At 48.5% G+C, this 19,196-nt stretch overlaps 1 long non-coding RNA gene across 4 annotated transcripts; it reads right to left on the bottom strand.

The window, feature by feature from the left end:
* Window positions 1–1,808: 1,808 nt before the first annotated feature.
* Window positions 1,809–18,392, bottom strand: LOC136792318 (uncharacterized). 4 transcript variants are annotated; one of them, XR_010835955.1, is made up of 6 exons: window positions 18,123–18,392; window positions 17,402–17,580; window positions 16,695–16,898; window positions 12,486–12,644; window positions 6,954–7,184; window positions 1,809–3,099 (listed from the first exon to the last, which is right to left on the bottom strand). It is a non-coding gene; the product is annotated as an uncharacterized lncRNA (long non-coding RNA). The 4 variants fall into 4 exon arrangements; XR_010835952.1 differs by lacking the exon at window positions 16,695–16,898 and having other exon boundaries at window positions 18,123–18,377; XR_010835954.1 differs by lacking the exons at window positions 1,809–3,099; window positions 6,954–7,184 and having other exon boundaries at window positions 12,376–12,644; window positions 18,123–18,377.
* Window positions 18,393–19,196: the final 804 nt, after the last annotated feature.

Genomic DNA, 19,196 nt, shown 5'->3' with positions numbered 1-19,196 from the left:
TGTGAGCCGAGTGGCTGGGGAACCCGCGGGCTGTGGCCAAACGACCTTCAAAATCTCGGGCTACACCCGGGGTCGCGTCGCAGGGAGCGGAGCCGGCCCTGCTTGACACGTGGGTGGTGGAACTGCGATCCTTGGACTGTCCACATGGCCACCCCTGCCCCTGTGCGGGACCAGGAGCTGGCGAAGGCCCAGGAGCTGCCCCAGCGAGCGGGGCACCCCGTGGGTCCTCACTGACCAGCACCGTAGGGCTAAAGGCGGGGTGACTTTATTTAGTGGTTTAATGTCCTCCTGGAAGGAGGGGCTGCGTCCACCGTTTTCTCACTGTGTCCTGGGGTCCTCACCCTGCCTGGCATGAGCCAGCCTTAATAGTTGTTGTACGGGTGAAGGAATGAATGTATAAACTGGGAACATGAGAGGCCCCCCAGGTGAGGAGGGGTTATGGACAATGACATTGAGCCTGGAGAGGATCAGGTACCCCAAGGGGATGTTTGGGGTACTAAATCCTATAATAAAGGCACTTTAGTGTGCATCCTTTGAGTCTCTGAAAGTCGCTAGTCTAGGACAAATAAGGGAAAATATTTCCTATTCACTCAGCACCATTTGCTAGTTGGAAGGCCTAGGAGAGAATCCATGTGGTCCCTGAGGGGGTCACAGTCCAGCAGAGCTCCTAACTGGAGCCAGAATCCAGCCGGCTGAGGGCTGGAGAGAGAGCTGTGTAGTGAATTCTCCCTGGGGTGTGTGTGGGTGGGGGCAGAGGTGATCAGAGACCCTGGTCCTGAAGACAGGGGTGGTGGCCATGCTGTGGGGGGTGGGTCACAATGCGGGGAAAGTTGGTGGCTGGAAAATGTGGATAAGGGTGAGGATGGGTCTGAGTGTGGCGCTAAGGAGTTTGGACCTTACTGAGTGGTGGGGGTCTGGGGAGTCTGGGAGCTGGGGTTGACAAGACCGTCTCTAGGTGATTACACGCACAGTGGTGTCCGTTAGTTCCAGAAATGCTTTGGCTTCCTGGACAAGTTATGCAGGGGGTCACAGATCCTGAGGTGACAGAAGTGATCAATGGAATATTGACTGCCATATCAGTAAACAAAGGATGTCACAGTTCCTCCGCAGTTGCAGCCACAGCCAGTGGTGAGCTGGTGAGCCGAGGGAACTCAGGAAGGAAAGAATACCTGCCATCTAGCAGCCATCAGACTGCAGCCACTGCTGAGGGTGAGCCCTGAGGGAACTCAGGATGTGAAGACACAGGATACTGGCCCCAGACAGCTGAGGTTGTGTATCAAAGGAATAATTTCAGGGCTTCCCTGGTGGCGCAGTGGTTGAGAATCCGCCTGCCGATGCAGGAGACACGGGTTCGTGCCCTGGTCCGGGAAGATCCCACATGCCGCGGAGCAACTAAGCCCGTGAGCCATGGCCGCTGAGCCTGTGCGTCCGGAGCCTGTGCTCCGCAACGGGAGAGGCCACAACAGTGAGAGGCCCGCATACCGCAAAAAAAAAAAAAAAAAAAAAAAAAAAAAAAAAAAAAAAAAAAAGGAATAATTTCAGTGAGCCCAGACTCTCCCATCTTCACATACACAGAAAAGCACTGAATTCCTTAACTTGAGATATCTGGTTTTCTATATTTTTAATTTTATTTTAAAAATATTTATGTATTTATTTGGCTGCGCTGCGTCTTAGTTGCAGCACGAGGGATCTTCCTTGCAGCATGCGGGATCTAGTTCCCCGACCTGGGATCAAACCCTGGCCCCCTGCACTGGGAGCGCGGAGCCCTAGCCACTGGACCACCAGGGAAGTCCCTGGTTTTCTTTCTTTTTTTTTTTCCTGGTTTTCTTTAATTAACAATAATCTTTTGATGTTCAGACTACCTGCCCTTTGTTGCAAAACTCCCATATATCCTGGCTCCCCCCACCCCCACCTCCTCGGAGCAGTTCTCTCAGGGTTACTTGAGATGCTGCCTCGCAGGCTTGAAGTCCTAAAAATCTGTGCTGAATAAATCATAACTCTCAACTTTTAGGTTGTGAATATATTTTTTTAGCTGACGGGAGCAATGGGGACATGACCCCTGTGAAGAGGCTCCTTCCTCCTCTGCCCTGGGGACACACTGCCACCTCTTCATGGGTGATGCCACCTTTATACCTGGCACCAGGCTCCAGCCTGACCTCTGAGTGGGGACTTCTAGCACATCTGACTTCCAGTTCCCTCAGCCCAGCCGGCCCCTTCAGCACAGACCATATCCGCGGCCTCGTCTCCGTCCCTCAGGCTCGCCTCAGTCACCCACCTCCGCCTCCTTCCTCATCCTCACAGTCGCATCTTGACTGTGATCCCACCACAGCCTTTCCCTGCCTGCCTCTGCCCCCTTCCATTCCAGTTCCCCCCACCCCGGGGCTGGGTGCCCATCACCCCAGGAATACAAGAGAAATCCCTTCCCCCAGGCCCGCTGCTCCACCCTACGTATCCCGTTGCCACCAGCTCGCCCTCCAGCATGGCTGCAGCTCTGACCTTTGGCTTCACTACCCGCTGGAGGGAGGTAGATCTCCCGCCCAGCACTGGAGGTCCTCCCTGAGGTCAGTCTCCCTGCTTTTTTTTTTGCGGTACGCGGGCCTCTCACCGCTGTGGCCTCTCCCGCTGCGGAGCACAGGCTCCGGACGTGCAAGGCCCAGCGGCTATGGCTCACGGGCCCTGCCGCTCTGCGGCACGTGGGATCCTCCCGGACCGGGGCACGAACCCGCGTCCCCTGCATCGGCAGGCGGGCTCCCAACCACCGTGCCACCAGGGAAGCCCAGTCTCCCTCCTTTTAACACACATATCCAGCACCAGGAATCCTGGGCTACCGGTTCTCTGCATGTGCCCACATTTTCATGCTGCTGCACCTTTGCTTATACCATTTCTTCGGTCCAGAATTCTGTTCCCCTTTGCCTAACCACTGAAACCCCACCCTTCTTTCAAGGCATGGTTCGAAAGTCACCTGCTCCAGGAAGCCCTCTTCAGTCCTCTCAGGTGGGATGCATCTCTCCATCTTTTGTTTTTGCTGCTGGTATGCTGCCTCTCACCCCCTGTCGGGTGTTGTATTCAACTGGGTCCACTCCCTGGGTGGGTCAGCTCCTAAAATTAGGAAGAGGTCTTACTCAACTCTGTTTTTCCCCCTTAGCATCTACCAGAGTACCTTGCACACAGTAGAGGCTCAATCAACTTCTGCCGATTGAATTGGCTGAGAATTACAAAGAACATTCCCTCCCAGCCTGTCCCTCTGGGCTCACAAAAGCAGCAGCACACAGTGAGGGAAGTCAGGGAGTAATTCTTAAGGTCTTATGTCCTTACTACCTTGGTTATGTTCCTCAGGTTAAAATAGTGACCACATCCAGAGAGGTGGGAAGGTATTAATAAGTGAGAGACAGAAAAGTGCCCAGGAGTTCCTCCTTCATCAGCAAGAGGAAAGTCCCTCGGTTACGTTTATGAAATAAAAGCAATCCTTGATACTAAATGCAGTGTGGTATTCTGGATTGGATCCTGGAACAGGAAAGGGACATTCTTGGGAAAATCTAAAATCTAGAGTTAAGTTCACAGTAATGTACCAATGTTAATTTCTAGCTTTGTATCATGGTTATGCAAGGCATTAACATCACAGGAAACTAGGTGAAGGGCATAGAGGAAATTCTGTAGTACCTCTGAAACTTTTTCTGTGAGTTAAAATTATGCCAAAACTTAAGAGTTTCATTTTTTAAAAAAAACCCTGACAAGAAACTTGACTTATAATTTAGATTTGATTAAATATAATACGTGAGGGACTAGCCTGTGTGTTGCACTGTGAAATGTACAGCCATTATTAACAAGCCTGTTTTGCTCTGTTCCAACTTTAACTAAAAAAATTTTTCCCCCTTGTATCCTATTCAATGTATTTAAAGCTTTAAACTTCTAAAGACGATTTTAGCTGTGTCCTGTATAACTCGACATGGTGTATTTCCTTCTCATTGAGTTATGCATATTTAATTTTTTAAAGAGATAATGCACTCATGTAGTTCAAAGAAGAAACACACAAGAAGGTGTGCAGTGGGGTATCTTGTTTTCACCCCATCCCTGGCCAACCCACTCCCACCACTCACTTCAGGAAACTTCTATTAATTTCTTAGTATTCTTCGTGGGTTTTTTGTTTGTAATGTACGTGCGGGCAAATCTTCCCACTTTTCTGGCACTAGGAGTAGCTCGCTATACTCACTATTCTGTGCCTTAGCAGTATATCCTTGAGCTTTGTCCATATTCATTAAAAAAATGTTTCCTTATGCTTTTTTTATACTTATGTAGTCTTCAACTGTGTGAATAAGCCACAGCTTTATTTATCTGTCCCTTACGGAGAGAAAATTGACTCTCAAAAAAAAAGTTTCCCATTTTTCGCTTCACAGCAATACTGCGTAGTATATACCACGGTCAGGGATCACCGTAAGATAATCTCCCAGAGGAGAGAGAGCTAGCGCAAAGGCTAACACATCTGTGATGTTGCTGGATGCTTCCACATCGCCAGACTGTCTCATCCTGCCCTCTACCTGGGCTGGACAAGCCTGCCTACTCCCCTGCGGCCTTGACAGAGGGGGCCAGTATCCAGCTTTTGAATTTATGTCAGTCTGATAGACGAGAAATTGTATCCCAGGGCACTTATAATTAGAAGTTCTCTTTTTGGATTAAGTGGGCTTGATCTCTTTATGAACTTAAGGGCCATTTGTGTTTTTAGAATGTGCTGTCTCTATTTTTGCTATTTCCCCCCCCCATCATTTTAGAACTCTTAATTATTAGAGAGATTAGTTCTTTCTCTGTGATATGAGTTGCATATTTTTTTCCTAAATGCTTGTCATTTGACTTTTGAATCTATTGCCACACAGAAGTTTTTAAATTTTTATGTAGTCAAATCAGCCATCTTTTCTTATTTCACTTGTAGATTTGAGTCATCCGCAGAAAGGCCTTTGTCATTAAGTCTTTTTTGAGTGGATGGTTACACAGCAGTAGGTTACTGGAACAGCTATGGCACATGAAAGGAGCTTGGAAATTTGTTTGTTAAATGAATTAATAAATGAAAGAATAAGGAAAAATACATAATACATACATACATATGTATGTATGTATGTATGCGCCCTGGTGGCGCAGTGGTTGAGAGTCCGCCTGCCAATGCAGGGGACGCGGGTTCGTGCCCCGGTCCGGGAGGATCCCATGTGCCGCGGAGCGGCTGGGCCCGTGAACCGTGGCCGCTGAGCCTGCGTGTCCGGAGCCTGTGCTCCGCAATGGGAGAGGCCGCAGCGGTGAGAGGCCCGCGTACCACAAAAAAAAAAAAAAAAAAAAAATTGTATTTTTCTTTTTAGTTCCTTGGAGTGCCTGGAGAGTGCTCTAGGATGTTCTGGGGCCTCTGGTCTCCAGTTTTGTGGGTCAGTCTCTGTGCGGGACATCGTGCATATCTCATTTTCAGTCCCCTGTGGGTCAGGCAGTTTCACACTGTTAGAGAAAACCGTTAGAGAGTTCCCTACTCTACACAAATACACACCCGGTCACGGGTGCGCTGACAGAGGGTGACCCTCACGGGCTCAGGGCCGTTCCCCCCTCCACCCCCTGAAGACGGGGCTCTGCGCGGAGGGCAGGAGTGAGTGCCCGCACGCTCCTGAGGCTTCAAGACAGCAGATCCTCTTTGCTTTGGGCACGGGTTCAGGGATGCTGGTTGTAACTTAGGGGACACAGGGTATAGCCAGAGCCAACTGAAACAGTGACGGGTGTTGGCCCAGCCTGGTCGGACTGAGGGGCGGGTGTGCTCGGGGTCTCGGCGAGGGGTACTTGAATGCCTGAAGGTGGGGCTGGACAGAAATGCTGGGTCCCTGTGGTGTGCCTGGCCCTGGGCCAGTAGCTTCAGAGTAAGTGACATAGTCCATGGCAGCTTGGCAAACCCTCTGGAGCTATTAAAAGCCTTTGCTGAAACCCGAACCCGGGGCTGGCCATACCCTCTGTCACTCCACTACGTGCATAAGAGCTGCGTCTGCCCTGCTGTCCTTCGGCTGAGCTGGCTGCCAGCCTGCCCTATGCTACTGGCCTACAGCACAGAGGCCCAGGCAGCCTCTGCCAAGCCAGCTGTTCTCTCCTCCCCTCCCCTTCCTGCCCTGAGGCAGGGCCTGACCTGTTTCCTTAGAGCCCTAAGGTGACTGATGACATGGAGGGAATTGACTCTGCCCTCGGTTTCCTTGCCACAAACAAAACCCCTTCTTTGAGGGGCTGAATAGCAAGCCCCTTCTGAGAATACCCACAGCTTCCCTTTTGCCCAGGGAATCTGGGTTTTCACCTCATTTCATTTAGACCTTAAAAGTCACAAAATGACATCTATCCACTACCAAATGTGAAATAGAGAGCTAGTGGGAAGCAGCCGCATAGCCCAGGGAGATCAGCTCGGTGCTCTGTGACCACCTAGAGGGGTGGGATAGGGAGGGTGCGAGGGAGACGCGAGAGGGAGGAGATATGGGGACATATGTATATGTATAGCTGATTCACTTTGTTACACAGCAGAAACTAACACACCATTGTAAAGCAGTTATACTCCAATAAAGATGTTAATAAAATAAAATAAGTCACAGGGATACAATGTACAGCATGGGGAATATAGTCAATACTATTGTATTAACTTTGTAAGGTGACACATGGTAACTAAGCTTATTGTAGTGACCACTTCACAATGTGTACACACGTTGAATCACTATGTTCTATACCTGAAACTAAAAACAGTATCGAATGTCAATTATACCTCTATTAAAACAAAACGAAACAAAAAGTCACAAAAGACACACTGCTATATTTAAAATAGATAACCAAGGACCTACTGTATAATTAATTAATTCATTAATCAATCAATTCATTAATTTTAAAAGTCACAAAATAGAGTTCACCCAAACCAACAGATCTTGGCTCAGTGAAACTAACTCTCCTCCCAGACTCACCCTTCCGGAGTGATATCCAGATGTGCAACCGCTCGCCAGGCTGGGGTCCACCTTAACCCCTCAGTGCCGGGGAGGCCTGCAGGGCGTCCCCAGAGGGGCTCGCGGAGGCTCCTCAGCGTCAGGTGGGAGGACGTCTCAGTGGCGTGCCCACCACTGGCCTCCTGTTGCCTCAGGTCAGAAAGGGAAGCCGCACAGGGAGATCAGCTCGGCGCTCTGTGACCACCTAGAGGGCTGGGATAGGGAGGGTGGGAGGGAGAGGCAAGAGGGAGGAGATATGGGGATATATGTATAGCTGACTCACTTTGTTCTAAAGCAGAAACTAACACACCATTGTAAAGCAGTTATACTCCAATCAAGATGTTTAAAAAAAAAAAAAAACAGAAAGAGACTCTCAGATACAGTGAACAAACTGGTGGTTGCCATAGGGGAAGGGGATTATGAGGTACAAACTTCCAAGTAAGGTAAATAAGTCATGGGAATGTAATGTACACGTAAGGGGATAGTCAAAAACAATTTTAACAACTTTGGTGATCATTTCATAGAGCATAAAAATATAAAATCACTGTTGTACACTTGAAACTAATATTGTATTGATATGTTTATTATAACTCAATCAGAAATAAAAATAAAATATAACAAAAAAAAAAAAAAAAAGAAAGGGAAGCCGCTTTCTCTCCATCCCAGAATGTCTCACTGGAGGGGATCTTATGGTTCATCTGCCCCCAACACCTCTGTTTTCAGGTCATCAAAGAAGCATTTTGTGGGCAGGCAGTTTTCGCCAGACCCAGTGCTGGGAGCTGGAGTAGAGAGATGTGTCAGGAGTCCCTGACAGTCCGCGATGTCAGGAGGGAGGAGAGAGCCCAGGTTAGAGAGATTTGGAAGGTAGAACAGGCCGGGATGGGGGTGGCTGAAGAGTGGGGAAGAGACTGGAAGGGAGGGCATCAGGATGACTCCAAGGATTCTGACCAGGGTGACCGGGTGGATACTGGGATTGAGCCATCGGCTACAAAGAGGTGCTCTCACAAGCTACAGGGAATGTACCAGAAATAGTGAATGTCCCTGCAGAACTGCAGGAACAGCATCATGGGAGGAGCCCCTTCTGTGTTCCCAGAGAATGTCAAGTGCGCCTCTATCAGTTCTGAGCAGCCAGTGTTGGAGGATATGTCAACCTTCCTCTCTTCTGTTGCATCAGCCCTAGGAGCTGTGTCAGCTTCTTGCAATGACTAATCTTGCAATCTTTCTTACTTTGCCCTTCCTTCTGTAGCAACATTTTTGTAAACAATTTCCCTCATTAAATTCCCTCTGTTGAAATACCTAGAGTTTTTCTGTTTACTTAACTAGACACTGGTTGCTGTGATTACATACCCACCAGATCAGCAAAAAATATTTTTTTAATTTTATAAATTTATTTTTGGCTGCGTTGCGTCTGTTGCTGCACGCAGGCTTCCTCTAGTAGTGGCGAGCGGGGGCTACTCTTCGTTGCGGTGTGCGTGCTTCTCATTGAGGTGGCTTCTCTTATTGTGGAGCACGGGCTCTAGGCGTGCGGGCTTCAGTCGTTGTGGCACGTGGGCTCAGTAGCTGTGGCTCGTGGGCTCTAGAGCACAGGCTCAGTAGTTGTGGCGCACGGGCTTAGTTGCTCCGTGGCATGTGGGATCTTCCCGGACCAGGGCTCGAACCCGTGTCCCCTGCATTGGCAGACGTATTCTTAACCACTGCACCACCAGGGAAGTCCGGCAACATTTTTAAAGTTTGATAATACCAAGTATTGGGTAGGATGTAGAGCAACTGAAGCTGCTGGTGGCAGGGGTGGGGTGTGTGTGTGTGTGTACGTGTGTAAATTGAGGCACTTTGAAAAACAGTTAGACATCAGATATTAAAGTTGAAGATTGATACTCTATGACCCAACAGTTTATCTTTTAGGTATAAAACCTAAAGAAAATGGTGCACATATGCATTAAGATGTATATACAAGTAGTATTGCTTGTGAAAGCCAAAAGATGAATGATCTAAATGTCCATCAACAAAGATGAATAAATTGTGGTATATGAATTTGATGGATTACAATATAGCAATGACAAAAAAATGAATGAGTGCTACACACATTACCAGAGATGAAAGTTACAAACATTATGGTGAGTGAAAGAAGCAGTACACATAAGAGAATGACAGGGACTTCCCTGGTGGCGCAATGGTTAAGAATCCGCCTGCCAATGCAGGGGACACGGATTCGAGCCCTGGTCCGGGAAGATCCCACATGCCGCAGAGCAACTAAGCCTGTATGCCACAACCACTGAGCCCGCATGCTGCAACGACTGAAGCCTGTGCGCCTACAGCCCGTGCTCTGCAACAAGAGAAGCCACTGCAATGAGAAGCCCATGCACCGCAATGAAGAGTAGCGCACGCTCGACACAACTAGAGAAAGCCCGCACGCAGCAACGAAGACCCAACGCAGCCAAAAATAAATAAATAAATAAACAAACATTTTTTTTAAAAAAAAGAGAGAGAATGACAGTGTAATATGCTTTACAAGGAGTTCAAAAAGGAGAAAAACTATAAAGTACATTGTAGTAGGCAGAAAAAAGCCTCCCAAAGACGCTTGTGTCCTAATACATGGAACCTGTGAATATGTTACTTTACATGGCAAAAGAGACCTTGCAGATGCAATAATAAGGACCTTGAGACGGAGAGATTAATGTGGATTATCTAAGTGGGCTTAAAGTAATCACAAAGGTCCTTGAAAGCAGAAAAGGGGGCAAAATAGAAAAGTCAGAGCGGAACATGTGATTGCAGAAGAAAGGCACGGAGATGTGAAATGTCGCTGGCTTAGAAGATGAAGGAAGGGGTCATGAGCCGAGCTATGTGGGTGGCCTCCAGAAGCTGGAAAGGGCCAGAAATGGATTCTCCTCTAGAGCCTCAGAAAGAAACACAGCTCTGTGGACACATCGATTTTCAGCTCAGTGAGACCTGTGTCAGGCTTCTGACCTACAGAACTGTGAGATAATACATTTGTGTTGTTTTTAAGCCACTAAGTTTGTTACAGCAGTGATAGAAAACTGATACATATATATTGTTCAATCTTCTGTTTTTCAGATTGGATAATTTTTATTGATCTGTCTTCAGTTTCTTTATTTCTTCTGTCATCTTCAATCTGTTGCTAAGCCCATTCAATGAATTTTAAATTTCAGATATTGTACTTTTCAGTTCTAGAATTTCCATTTGGGTCTTCTTTATAGCTTCCATTACTCTGCTAAACTTTACTGTCTTTTCAATAGTTATTAGTGTATTTTCTTTTATGTCCTTAAGCATAGTTATAACAACTACTTTAAATAACTTTGCGAATTCCAACCTCTGGGTTCTCTTGGGGTCAGTTTCCATTGCTTTTTTTTTTTTTTTTCTCTTGGTCATATTTTCCTGTTTATATGTTGAGTAATTTGGATTCTGTTCTGGTTATTGTGAATAATACATGATATGGAGTCTGGATACAGCTCTTCCACAGAATATTGATTTATCTATTTTAGCAATTAACTTGGCTGAACTCCTTCTGCACATTTGGTCTTCCTTTTAGTAAAAAGCAGCTCAAATTTCAGTTTTGTTCTTTTAGTCTCAGCTGGGCTTCTTGGAGTCTACCCCATGCCTACATAATTCAGTGGTCAATCAGAGATTTGGACAGGATATATATACAGATTTTGGGGCTCCTCATCTCTGGTTCTCTCCTTCGGAACTCCCCTACTTAACTTTCCAGCTTTTGTGCTTTTGCCACAATCTCTGTTTTTCAGTTTTCAAACTAGGAAGACTGTAGGGTTCTGTTCAGGTTTGAGCTGCCTGTATGCCGATTTTAGCTGTGAGGATTGGGGCCTGATTTTAGCCTAAATCCATTTTAAGAAGTGGGAAACTCACTCAGTTCCTTTCTTTTCCAAGTATCAACCCCCATCCAGTATCTGCCTTGTTTTGGTTGCTTTCTGGTGCCTTCCGGTCATTGTTTGTTATATTTTTCCCAGAATTTACAATTGTTATCTGTGGAAGTTTGGTTCAATAGAAGCCATTTGGTTCAACAGAAGTGGAATATCTAAAAAATATAGCTTACAGATTAATACATAGTGGCAAACTGTAAGGTATAACAAGGGGAGGAATATTAGTCTTGGGAATGTGATCAGGGAGAGACACATAAGGACCATCTAAAATGATGGCAATGTTCTAGCTCCAAAACTGTTTGGTGGTTATATAAGTCTTTGCCTTATTTTTATAAATCTTCAAAGTGTTACAGATATCTTACATACTCTTCTATATATGACATACAATTTAAAATACAATGTTTAGTGTCTTTAAGGACGGAGATATAGAATTGGAACCACGGGCATACAGGTGGCAGGTGATGCCATGGAGATGAATGAGTTCTACTTGGTGTGGTGCAGGAAGGGGAAAGGTCTGGGAGATCCTGAGGAGCCCTGGCATTTCCTGGACAGGCAAGGGGAGGGGAGCCCACAAAGGAAGCCTTACGCAGTGCAGTCAGACCCCTGGGGGAAGAAGTGGTCTCCCACCCATGGAAGCGTGCGATCTCCGGGAAGCCAAAGGAGACTGTCAAGAAGGGAGTGGTCTAACGTACAGAGCCAAAAAAAGAAGAAGAAGAAGGGAGTGGTCGAGCACTGCAGAGAGAACGGCACAAGCTGAAGCTGGAGCTGTGCTAATGGGAGGGTAGGGTTGGGGGATGGTTATCACTCGGTTCACTGGTGAGATGGGGTCAGTATCCTGACACAGCGCATTGAGGAGTGAACAGAAGGTGAGGGGGGAAGGCACCAAGGCCAGGCTCGGTTTCCAGGGGCTCCGTCTCAAGGGCAGGGCAAGGTACATAGGCACCTGGGAGTATGTGAAAGAAAAGTATAATAAAGCTCAAATCAAAAGAGTAGAAGAGGAAAGACAAGGGTCAGAAAAAAGGGTGAGGTCCCATTCCTGCCAACTGAAACTGATTATGGTTTGTCTAGAGATTGGAATGGAGAAGGAAGAGGAAGCATCTTTGTTTAATGTGTATACTTGTGTTACAATTATGTATTCATACATATCCCGGCCACCTGTCTGGAGTGAGTGCAAAGGCTCGGGGAAAAGTTAATAAGGCTCGGCCTGGCCTCTGCACAAGGAGAGGCCCGTCCAAGCCTGTCTCCCTATCACTGAAACAACTGAACGCTTCCAGTTCCTCTGCATGTTCCTACCAGAGGGCTCCGGGGACCACCATGGCACCCATCCCCACCCCAGCATGGGCCCTGGCCCAGGACGGCCTTCCATTTGGAATGGCTCCTCCTCCTCGCTGTTGCCTTTAAAGCATCTGAGTAGGAGAAGTGTGTGTGGGTGGAGATGAAATGTGGTGATGGGTTGTACCCAACCCACCTGGGTACAAAAGTACCACCAGGACAAAGTACCACAAACTGGGGGACTTAGACAACAGACATTTATTGTCTCAGTGCTATAGGCTAGAAGTCCAAGATCAAGGTGTCAGCGAGGCTGCTTCTGAGGGAGAATCTCTTCAGGCCTCTCTCTCACCTTTGGGGGTTGCTGGAGATCTTTGGTGCTCCTGGGCTTGTAGACACATCACTCCGATCTCTGCCTCCACCTTCACATGGTGATTTCTGTGTCTTCACATCTTCTTTCTTCTGTGTGTGTCTGGCTCTGTGTCCAGATTTCCCCTTTTGATGAGGACACCTGTCATATTGGATTAGGACCCACACTTAGCACCCCATTTTAGCTTGATTATCTCTGTAAAGGCCCTATTTCCAAATAAGGTCACATTCACAGGTACGGAGGATTAGGAAGCCAACATATTTTTTTTGGGGGGGAGGGACACATTTCAACCCATAACATGGGTATATGGGGGTTTGTTATACTCTTTATATATGGGGTGTATGCTCTCTACTTTTGTATGTTTGAAATTTTCCATAATAAAATGCTAAACAAGCAAAACAAAACAAAACAACCCCCCCAAATCCCCTTTCAACTTTGGCCCCATTTCTCAATTCAGCTTCATATCAAAATTCCTTCAGAGATGTCTCCTCTCACTGACTTGCCCCCTCTCTGCCCAGCTGTCTTGAACCTACTTCAAACAGGCTTTTTTTAAAAAAATTATTTTATATTGGAGTATAGCTGATTAGCAATGTCGTGATAGTTTCAGGTGCACAGCAAAGGGACTCGGCCATACATATACACGTATCCATTCTCTCCCCAACTCCCCTCCCATCCAGGCTGCCACATAACATTGAGCAGAGTTCCCTGTGCTGTACAGTACGTCCTTGTTGGTTATCCGTTTTAAATACAGCATGTAGGGACTTCCCTGGTGGTGCAGTGGTTAAGAATCTGCCTGCTAATGCAGGGGACACGGGTGCGAGCCCTGGTCCGGGAAGATCCCACATGCTGCAGAGCAACTAAGCCCGTGCGCTACAACTACTGAGCCTGAGCGCCAGAGCCCGCGAGCCACAACTACTGAGCCCACGTGCCGCAACTACTGAAGCCCATGCGCCTAGAGCCTATGCTCTGCAACAAGAGAAGCCGCTGCAATGAGAAGCCCGCACACTGCAATGAAGAGTAGCCCTCGCTCGCCACAACTAGAGAAAGCCCGTGCACAGCAACGAAGACCCAATGCAACCAAGAATAAATAAATAAATAAATAAATAAATAAATAAATAAATAAAGCGGTGTATACATGTCAATCCCAAACTCCCTGACTATCCCTTCCCCTCTGGTAACCGTAAGTTTGTTCTCTAAGTCTATGAGTCAAACAGGCTTTTATTTCTACCAGTATCTTTCTGTCAGGGTCCAGGCAGGGGGCAAAAATCATACAAGTAATCTGAACAGGGAAAATTTCAATACAAAGAATTACTAACGAGGTAAAAGATGGTTAACTTACTGGATGGAATAAAAGAGAACTAAGGTGTAACTGAGGTAGCAACCCAGCAGAGGCGAGCACCTCTGGGGCTGAGGTAAAAGTGAATAAGGAAGGATTGAGAAGCTTAGGGCAAGAGGCTCCACAAGGCTGAGATTCAGATTTCTGACGTGAGGCCCTGGCTGGCACAAGAACACGGTACCCCATAAATGAAACAAAGGCAGCAGAGAAGGAATGCTGGGATGAGAATTACTGAATTTTTAAAAGTAAATTAATAACCAAAAATTACACACAACGCAATGCATAGGCATCTCTTGTTTTGGAGCCTGGTCACGGATATTTTGGGATAGGATGATAGCCGCGTGGGCCTCTACAGTGAAGTCCACATGGTGTGAGCCTCCAGAAGGGCTGCCCGTTACCCATCCTGACAACGAACAAGTGCAGAGTGGGCGAGGGGCTGACCCAGAGTCCTTCCATGAGGAAGAGGGGGTGTAGCCAAATGCACCAGAAACATGTTCTGGGTGTTTAAGTAAAACCATGTCATTCATGTCACGTACCAGCGACGGACTGCACTACCTATAGACACTGGCTGTTACCCAGAAACACATGCCCCAAAGAAACCTTGCACTTTTCAGGACTAAACGACACAGAGACCCTTGCTGCGACCCAGGCATTACCCATAGACCCTTGCTACCACCCAGGCATTACCTATAGACCCTTGCTGCCACCTGGGCGTTACCCAGAGACCCTTGCTGCCACCCGGGCATTACACATAGACCCTTGCTACCACCCGGGCATTACCCAGAGACCCTTGCTGCCACCCGGGCATTACCCAGAGACTCTTGCTGCCACCTGGGCATTAGCCATGCCCAGGAAATACAATCCTGACAGGCAGTCAGAGATTCTCTCACTTTGGGCTTCTCTTTTTTTTCAAAGGTTACTATTAAGGGAACTGCATTCTAGGTTGTCCTTGCTTCCTTAAAATGTCATTACAGCTTGGGCTCACATGTGGTCACACATATGGATAACTGCTTTACCTTTTTAATCACAACATGAATAAATCATTTTTATAAAAATTCACATAGTATGGATTATCTTTTATTAAATCGATTGTCTTATAAGAGGCAGGGGAAGAGAAGATAAGCAATTCAGTAGATCCCTAACACCTGATTCATAGGGTAGACTAGATAACGCAGAGAAAGCTCCTAGCCCAAAACATGGCACTCGGTCAGCATTCAATAATAATAGGCAAATCATTATCCTCAAGCGACAGGGGCGAGCTCGGGGAGAGGGACAGGAGTGAGAAGGGCTGACAGACTGTCAATGTAGTTATTGCCAGAGTCGGACAGAGGAGCCCAGGACCCAAATCTTCCCTGAGTTATGAAAGGAACACAGAACAGGGAGCCCAACTGCGTTTAGCTCTTCTGACTCCAAGTCATGTATGCGACACGTTTTCTTGCCGGAAAATTAAGCAGTGTATGGTCTCCGTGTCTCCTGCTTCTAATGTGTTAGCACCGCCCCCAGTCACCGTCAGGGCACGTCCTTGCCCTGAATCCTGCATCCCGCCCGCCACCGCCACCGTCTCCACCGTAAAAGGCGGTAGGTTCTTCATGGTTTATGAAGCAACCAGAGCAACACAGACTAGAATCCTTCAACTCCTACCATATAACAGAATAAGTGGGGTTTTCTTTCTTTCTTTTTGTTCAATGACTGTGACAAGGGTCAACTCTGACTACACCATATTATTTTATTTTTTTAAAGATATCTATTTATTTATTTGGCTGCGTCAGGTCTTAGTTGCGGCACATGGGATCTTTTGTTGCAATGCACGGGCTTCTCTCTAGTTGTGGCGTGAGAGCTCCAGAGTGCACGGGCTCAGTAGTCATGGCGCGCGGGCTCAGTTGCCCCGCGGCATGTGGGATCTTAGTTCCCCGACCAGGGATGGAACCCGTGTCCCTGCGTTGGAAGGCGGATTCTTAAATCACTGGACCACCAGGGAAGTCCCTGCCTACACGACTTTATACATCAACATCTCACCAAAACATCTCAGGGAATTATTAAGGTAGGTTCTACATTCAGCACTGCTGGGAAGTGCCCCGGGGCAGGCTGCTTAACATCTCTGTTGTCAGTTTCCCAGTTTCTTAGCAGTTGTATTTCTAGCCTGAAGTTGCATCTGGTACATAGCAGGTGCTCAGTAAATGTTTGTCAAATGAATAAATGCATGAATTCTCTGCAATGTCGTACTTTTCACTCTCCCGTGCCTTGGCATATGTTTTACTCCAGTCTAGAAGCTCCTGCTCATTGCGGTGGTTACCTCTGGCTGCGTGCCTAACTCACAAGAATTATCCTTTGGGGAGATCTGTCCCCCTCCCATCCACACAGTCACCAGGATAGCCATGTTTGTATCTTGGATTCTGTCCCTAGGCCATAACCAGTTACTGGGGTGGGCAACCTGATCCAAGTTGGGCCAAGTTGTCCCACAAATCTGGAACTGGGTTTGATATTCCAGCGTTACTCTAGGCCTGTCTTCAGAATGGAACACATTTTTTTAAAAAATTAGCAGCTGTAGTATGACTGTCATCTATCCCTGCAACCTAAGCGGTGGGGGAGAAAAAAAATCAGATGTGCATAGAGCAGCGGAGAATGAAACAGGGTGACCCCAAGGAGAGGAGGGGGTGCTGTGGCGTGCCAGCCAGATCCTCCGAGGGCTGAGGTGCCATTCCTCCAGCCGTCGGCTGTGCCAGCTCACAGCTGAGTTCTTCCCTGAGACCTGCCCTTTCCTGAAGGGACCAGCCATGACCAAGGATGTGACCTCCCTAGGGCAGTCCACCACCAATGACTGGTCCATGCAGGGGTACAAAGGGCTGGCCCCCTACCTGGATTCAGGACAACTCTGAAGGACCATCCCAGCTCCTGAGCTCCCTATGGAATCGGGTCAGGCTTCCAGCTGCATCGAAGTTCAACTTTTGTCCAGTGCAGCTTCTCTGATTTACTCAAAGGCCGGTTCCTGAGAGGCTGCCCAATAAGCTTTCTGCATGCACCAATAAGAGACTCCAGCTTTGTTTCCCAGGGCACCCAACCTAAGATAAGAGGCTTATAGTTGAAAGGGACTGGTGGTATAACTGATGGTTGCTATGACGATGCAGTAGTTCCTCCTAATAAGCATCTCTGCTTCCTTGCTGGCTCTAGTGCTGGCTCTTCCTAGATTAATGTTTACTAAATGAAACATAGTTTGAGGGAGGTCGGGGTGGTAATCATTTCAGCCTCCAGCATAGCAGGGGGAAAACTTTGCAAGGGAGGTAAAGCTTGGCCCTGGCACTTCATCCTTTTTCTGAACCTCCCTCACACAGCCCATCAGGGTCTCCCCCCCACCCCCCGCCGCCCCGTCCTAGGGAGGAGACGTGAGGTACTTCACCCAGCCCAGCCGGGGCTTCTCTCTTTCAACAAGGCCTGAGGGCCCACAAGGTGCAGGGCTCCTTCCCTTACCCATCTCGCCATCACAGTGCCCTGGACCAGGTCCCATCTCTGATCCCTAAAGTAGGCGACACACACGTGCATTAATTCCCACCAGCTGCATTTTTACCGTGGTGCCTTCCCTTGGGTTCCTGTTCCTGGTCTCAAGGAATTTCCTCCTCTGGTGAGACAGCAGCTCAGTCCCCATTTAGAATCTGGAAAAGTCTGCAGGCTGAAGGTGGTATAGACGCTCAGAGGCCCTCAGATGGGCTCCAGAAAAAAATTTCATCCAAACCTCTCGTATTGCCACTAAGGAAACAGAAGTATTTTAACCAATCCTGCAGGCCGGGACAGGCCGGTGGGGAAATGCTTTTCCAACGACTGAGAGGTTCGTTTCAATTTGATTCTCTCACCACCCAGCACCAGCCGCCTCCCGCCCTTTGGGAGGTTTCCAGGCACGAATTTGCTTCCAGGTGCGCAAGGTGCGCAAGGGGCGCGGGGAAGGCGGGGTGCGGGCGGGTACCGTGGGGGAGGGGCGGGAGGGGAGCGGGGGCGGGTGGGGGCTAGAGGAGCCGCTCTGGGGCCAGGGGCTGCTTGCGTGGCTGGGAGGTGGGGAGGTGGGGTGAAGGGGTGGAGGAGGGAGGGAGAGAGCGAGTGTGTGTTTGTGTGTGGTCCTCACCGCCCCACCCGCAACCCCCGTTCTCCTTCCTTCTAGAACCCCTTCGGGGGCGGGGCGAGGCTCCATCCTGGCCGCGACTTACGCGACACTTTTTTGGAGAAAGAGAGCTTCCAGAATTGAGGGCAGTGGGGTGACAGGCCAAATGGAAGGGGAGGGAGGCATTTCATCCTACCCGGGACATCGAGTTCGAAGAAGACCCGCCTCCTGCAGGCCCGGAATTCGGCCCCTCGAGAGCGGCTCGGGCCGCGCCGGCAGCCGCCCGGTGCGAGGACACAGGTGGGCGCTGCGGGGTTTAGGGTGAACGCGAGCAGAAAGAGGGAGACGCATGAGGGGGCGGTGGACGGTCCACGGAGGCCCCGGCCGCCGCGGGACCCCAAACACGCAGCGCCGCGCGTACCTCAGGCGGCGAGGACCTCGGGCGCGCGTCAACCCCCAGGATGCCGTGCGGCGCTTCCCCGGCGGGACTGGAGCCCCCCCTGGCGGCCCCGCTCCTTACTGCAGCCCTTGCCCGCGGGGACTCGGGCAGGCGTCGCGAGAGCGTCCCCGGCTGCCTACCAAGGCCTGCAGTCCCTTCGCGCTTAGGCTGCTACTGATCTGGCCTTAATTTAAAGAGAAAGGGGAAGAAGGGTCTTCCTTCCGACCCCTGTGTGAGAAAATGGAGAGGAATACACATACACTCCGGTGGGGTTCTCTAGACGTTTTTGGTTCAAGGACCACTTCGGGGTCAAAGATTCTAAAGCACATCTCCTACTGCCGCCGTACAAAGTCTTAGGAAGCTTTTAATTGGACGGTCACTGAAAAGTTGGATTTGGCACTTGGGAATGGGGCTTCAGATATGTACAGAAAACAGAATAATGTTTTTGTTTGTTTGTACAAATTGTTGACTCGTTTGTGATTTGATTCTTTGAACGTTGCTTCTTAAACTGCCGGGAGGATCTTCGGGGTCAGCTCAGAACCAGTATTGGAGAATACTTTTGATTCACCAGGCAGGAATTGTAAGGATCGTCACTTTGTTTTAGGTTGAATTGATGGCACCAGGGACATCCTGGGATCTTGGAGTATTCTAGAACTGTGTCTGCGTTGGGCTAGCGGTTGATAGAGTACGGTTTATCAAAGTAATGTAAGACAGAAAGGGCTTCCGAATGTAACCGATTTAGTGATAAGACCCACCGTATCTGCATCATTTAGAAGACCATACTTATTTGGTCCATCGATACAGGGCTAGGAGGAAATAGATTTCACCTTC

The sequence above is a fragment of the Kogia breviceps genome, chromosome 12 (genome assembly GCF_026419965.1).
Source record: "Kogia breviceps isolate mKogBre1 chromosome 12, mKogBre1 haplotype 1, whole genome shotgun sequence".
Taxonomy (NCBI): domain Eukaryota; kingdom Metazoa; phylum Chordata; class Mammalia; order Artiodactyla; family Physeteridae; genus Kogia; species Kogia breviceps.
Note: the sequence above shows the minus strand (reverse complement) of the source record. Positions and strands in the feature narration are given on the sequence as shown.